The sequence below is a fragment of the Alosa pseudoharengus genome, unplaced genomic scaffold (genome assembly GCF_046254945.1).
Source record: "Alosa pseudoharengus isolate Yale_2024_CS ecotype anadromous, Long Island Sound unplaced genomic scaffold, YU_APseudo_1.1 YU_APseudo_1.1_scf_4, whole genome shotgun sequence".
In the NCBI taxonomy this organism is placed as follows: Eukaryota; Metazoa; Chordata; class Actinopteri; order Clupeiformes; family Clupeidae; genus Alosa; species Alosa pseudoharengus.
This window is the reverse complement of record NW_027468774.1, coordinates 40,036,594-40,042,593: the sequence shown is the minus strand read 5'-3', so window position 1 is coordinate 40,042,593 and position 6,000 is coordinate 40,036,594.

Genomic DNA, 6,000 nt, shown 5'->3' with positions numbered 1-6,000 from the left:
GGGACAGAAATGGTCCTGGCAGTGGTGGGTATAGTGTTTTTGGCATGTATGCTCCTGTTCCCCTGTTGATTGTAGACTTCCAGGCAAGGAATCCAGTGAGGAAGGGGGGACATTGTCCCAGCAACATCTGCCCTGATAATGAACAGGGAAGGGACAGAAAACTGCAGAGATCCCAGTCCATGACATACCACCAAACCACCAGGAAATGAGCCATTCAATTGTTTTTTCACAAGTGAGGCTGACAAAGAAGACTCAGGTAACACAGAAATGATTGACTGAAATCTTATCAACCACCAGGAATCTGGAATATTGACGAATCTTCCAATATGAAAGAAGTCTGTTATGTGCTTGGAGCACTAAGAGAACAGGTGGCTGCAACCTTCTGGGTAGTTATGCACCACTGGATGATGTTGGATCAGATATTAGCCAAAGAAAGTGGAGTGTGTGTCAACATAGGAGTATATTGCAGTATTGTTATTCCCATAACATAGCTATGGCAAAACTAATAATGATAGAAAGATAGTTTAAGGGGGCATTAGGAGGATTAGAAATATGGCTAGCACAAATAGGAATAGTTGTAGGAATAGGTTTGCTTGTATTTGTGCTTGTTTTCTCTTTGTTTCTTCCTTGTTTGAGATCCATAGTGCTTAAAACAGTGGCTGGGAGAAATGGATCACTGCTGTTGATGAATGAAGAGCAAATGGCAACCCAAGTGGAAGGAGATACTAGTGCCAGGACAGATGACAAGGAAATGGAAACATGACAGTGATGCCAGTGATGCCAGAACTGATGCTCCTCATAGAGGATTGGAGAAAGGAGGAACATTAGGATACAGTATGCTGGTTGGAAGCAAAACCAGCTCTTTCATTGATGAAGTGGGATTGGGTGTGGACTCCACTCCGTCCAACAGCCAAGCCACCAATGTTCTCAGAGCATATGAGATGGAGTACGGAACTAAGACAATGGCTTTTGTTTTTGTGAATTGCAACATTCGTAACATACTTCACACTTGAAGAGCAGCATCCAACATTTGCTAATACATCTGCGATTGCATTTACACTCTGCCATCTCCGAGGAACAATGGACTAAAAACTGTGTGTAATGAGAATGTATTATTAATAGTTTGGTGTTACTTAGTTTTCAGAGAAGAGGGTCATTATAGCATGTAACCTATCTTCATGTAGAAGCTTAGAATATTATAGGGCTAGCCCTATCTGAAAACACCCATCAGGAATTCTTATGTGATCTGTTTGCTCATTTGATGAATTTATGGGGATGGGAAAAGCATATGTGTAGTTGAAGGAAAGTTTATCCTCTTGCTTGTTGTAAACAAGTGTTGCTGTACAAACAGGACAGTAGAAGAGTTTCCCTTATGAAGGTTTTTTTACTCTAAAAACAATGGAAAAAAAGAGGTTTTCCCTTAAGGGTTTTCGCTTCCACCGAGAGGATTTGAAACTTGCCATTCTATTTGATAATAACACTACACTATTGGATTTAATTTAAGTGAGGGTTGGTTCAAGGGTGTTATAACAGTACTAATATAAGAGTTTTATGTTTATCAGTGGTATTGGGGACAATTGCTTAATCTTATAGTTGCTGCTGTGGTAACTGGTTTGCCTAGTTGACTGTTTGTAGTGTGACTCAGCTTAGCAGCTGTATTTTCTTGATAGTAGGGGAGGTGTTAAAATAGTGATAAATGTTTGATCTTGCTGCATAAGTGAGCACTTCATGCTCAAAGGGGGGAATGTCGTGGCCTTTATTGAACTATATCATTTAGTTTATATATATTTTATGTAGTATCTTTATTCTGTGTAATATCATTGTTTTGTGAAACTGAATTCTGTAGTATGTTCAGTGTGGGAAAGGAAGACTGGTTTAAGGGAAGAGCAGGCCTAGCAGAAAATGGCATAGATAAGGTTTGGTGACAGGAAATGTATACAAAACCTAAAGAATGTAGGAATAACAGGATGAGAGGGCAAAGGTGGAGTACCATATATTACTTGGTCAGTTATCTGTAAACAAAGTGGGTGCTGTCTAGGATGACTTGAAGGGGTATAAAGGCTGGATAACAGCCAGAGGATGTTAGCTCACTTTGCTCACTTTGCTCACTGCTCACTGCTTACTTTGCTTTCACTTGATTGCTTCACTAATGCTCCGGAGTGCATTAAAGCCATCATCTGCAGTATACATCCATGGTGTGCGGACTTCTTTTGAGTTTGTATTATTTAATGTGGATTTTAACACCACACAGTACTGTGGTAAACATGCTCCCGCCCCAACTTTTATGTTGCTGGCATCAAATTCAAAATGAACATTATATTTTCCATGAAATAGTCCAAATTTTCATTTTCAACATTAGATATGTTGTCTGTGTCCTTTTTGCTGCTAAATATGGGTTTACGAGACTTGTATATTATCACATTTCGTTTTTATCATGATAATGGAGACATTGATAATGGGCTAACGTTTGTTTCCTAGTTTTTTGTCCTTAGACTCATTGTAAAAACCTCGGCTCTCAATACAAATTGTATTAGTATCAAGCCCTTGAGTGCGCCTCTGTCTTTTTCTTCTGTAATACTCAACTTTTGGAGTTCACGCACCAGGCAAAACATTACAAACTTAAGGCGCAGACGCCAATTCGCCATTGTTCCTCATACTTAACCATGGTACACTTATACCCATGGTGCAACACAAACACACACTTACACACCACAAACATGTGCACACACATTGCACAGCTGCATGGTATCCATAGCAACAGCTCCCCTGTGGTCACGTGAATCCGCAGCCCCATAGTGACCCAGATTTGGCATGTTTGTTGTTCCCTGCAGGGCCAAACCCATCACTCATCATACATCCCACACACCTCAAATAATCGCAGGAGTGCCCAACCTCTGTCTTCACTCTAGGAAAGTCAGATAGAGACAAAAATAAAACTGGCTTTTTACTCAGAAGGATATATAGGATACAGTTTTGTTGAGTTTTATGGATATTAGGTCATAGATCTTAGAGTGCATCCTTCAGCTGACCACAGAGCTACTACCACAACAATCCTTTTAATGTGTGTAGTTGAAATGGTTTATCTTCTGCCAAAGTCAATGGCTCTAGTTTTAGCTGTTCTCTGCAAAGAGGCATTATAACAACCCATTTGTCTCTAACTATAGAATAGGGCATGTAGATGCCTTCTTGCATTCCTGCTGTTGGTCATCCATGCTGTAGCCTATGGATTAAGGCATACTCAGCATTTTGGCTTAGTAACACCATGGATTCTCCAAATATCAAATACCATTACACTTGGTGAGGGGGCTTCTGCAAAAGACTGGCCCCTCCCCCTATAGATATGTCCAAAACTACTGTTACCTCGTCACCCCTTTCCTTAAGTTTTCAAATGCTTTAGTATTCAAAAAAAATCATGCGATATTTTTCCACAAAGATACAACTATATTGACACCTTTTGGAAAATGGGAGAAATCACTGGACTCCCCTTGCACCCAGTTTCTAAAAGTTGAATCAACCTTTGTGTTGGCTTTGTGTGATCCTGAGCATGAAGATAACAAAGAGCAAAGAACCTAAAATGGATGGACAATACGAAAGCTTGATAATCTCAAGGCAGCATGTCGACCTCCAGAGATCTTAGTGTTCCTGTGTCCACCATGCTAATTTGACAACCTACAATAGCTTATGAAATTACCAATTGAAGGGGTTAACTTTTTCATGTCTTCTTGCCTGATTGAATGGCTGTTTGATGATTGTTATAGATAGATAGATAGATAGATAGATAGATAGATAGATAGATAGATAGGTAGGTAGATACTTTATTGAATGGGAAATTCAAGATCCCAGTAGCTTAAGACACCACACACAACAACATAAACAGGATGATAAAATAACAAATCCACATGACTAAAATTAACAGTAAAAGATACTAAAGATACTAAAACAAGGATCCACGTGAAAGTATAAGGATGTAAGCATGAGGCGCTTGCAGTGACAGGGCAAGGACTGACCCTGTGATTCAGTATGCAGTGGTAAGGTGCTCAATGAGGTGTGTGTCATGGTGGTAGTGCAAATAAGTCCAACAGTGCAACAGTGCAGGGTTAAAGCCTAGCAACCAGCAATAAATAAAGACAATATAGAGACCAGTATTAAATATGGACAATACAAGAGAAAAATTAAATGTTAGTAATATAACAGTTATAGTATAATTATATGGACAATATAAGAGAAAAATGTAAGCATAGTAATATAACAGTTATAGTATAATTATATGGACAATATAGAGATAAATGTAAGCATATAACAGTTATAGTATAAGTATGGACAATATAGAGAAAAATGTAAACATAGTAATAAGAATTATAGCAGCAGTGCAAGGATAAGTTTGAAGTAATAGGGTATCAGCCATTGGTCAAGTATGATGTTAGACTGGGGGATGGAGGGAGGGGTTGTACATGTGCTAATGGTTCATGTAGGGTAGTTTCACAATCACGGTAAGCACTTTGTTTCCTAAAATTCCAACCTTCTTGAAATGTCATTATTTAGGGCCTATATTCTTTGTTTGTTTAATATACAGCAGTTGAAGGATAAAAAAAGATTTCATGGCAACAGATCAATGAGAATTCTTAGATATGTATACTTCCCATGTTTGTGTGTGTCTGGACATCTTTTTTCAGCATCAGACTAGGTTAGATATTTGCAAACGATATTTCTAGTGTTTATTCTTCTATTTTGGGTTAACATAATTTATTGTAGACTGATTGTATGTTGCATCATAATACATAATGTACTTTTTCATAGCATACAGTATTTTGGAAAATGTGTTGGAGTGGACATAAACTGTTTAACGGAAAAATTTAGTGGTTAAGCATAATCAGTTATTATGATGTTCTAATTGTGTGTGAAAATTTTCTTGGTAGGCTGTTGGTTTGATGCATGTGTGAAGTATTTCCTCTGCTAAATATGTTCAAACAGCTCAGCTATTTTTCTTAACTAACGTTTGACAGAAAATGTGACAATATTTCAAATACTCGCCATTTCCATCAAAATTATGATAATTCTCTGCTTCTTCAACATTACAATTGAAACACATTACAGAATGTCCAAGTGTAGTCCAGTGTTGTGCTCACAGTAAAAATAATTTTATGTAGTATGTCTTTTGGAGCCTTCTGGAGGTGTTGTGGGCCTAATTCAATTAAACACCAATGAAGGTGCATGCTTTATAGCCCCAGTGAAATGCTTTCGAAGGCTGTTCTCTTGGTGATGTTTTTTGTTTTGCCCACAAAAGTTGCTTTGTTAGTGATTTTGGTTTTTGATGGTAAATAGGCTTATTTTTTGATTGACAGCTGTAACCCCCTAACTAGGCTATAGCACTAAGAATTTTATATCTCTCCTGTGTATATTTGAAATGGTTTGAAGTGGCGTTGTTTTAAAAACAAAATGTCAATTTGAGGATGAAAATGTTTTGTGCCAACATATTTTATTTTTTGCACTTATTTCCCAGACTGCCAAGGTGCTTCTAAGTCTAGTCATTAATAATAAACATAGGCCTACAGTTATCCAACACAGTCACACATTTTGTCAGACATGTATGCAGAAAATGTCAAGCGCTTACCCTGATCGTGAAACTACCTATGTATTATTCTATTCTATTATATTCTATAACATTTCAAGGCTTCCTGACAGCCCTGCTTCATCATCAGAGGTCATGCTTTTACCAGCAGGACAAAGACATAAAACATACCACAAATAGCACCCAGATAAAGGTTAAGACAATGCACTAAAGAGTTCTGACATGGCCTAGACTGGGGACCAGTGTTGCGCGGGTTTGGTCACAAGCGGCCCGCGGTCGCCCGATATTTTAATCAACCCGACCGCAACTCGGACCGCGAATATTAATTAGGACAAAATTATACCCGACCCGCGATCCGACCCGCTTATTTACAAAATGTGTGCTTTTGGTTATAGGCTGCATGCAGTGTGACAGTAGGCCATTTCTGTAAA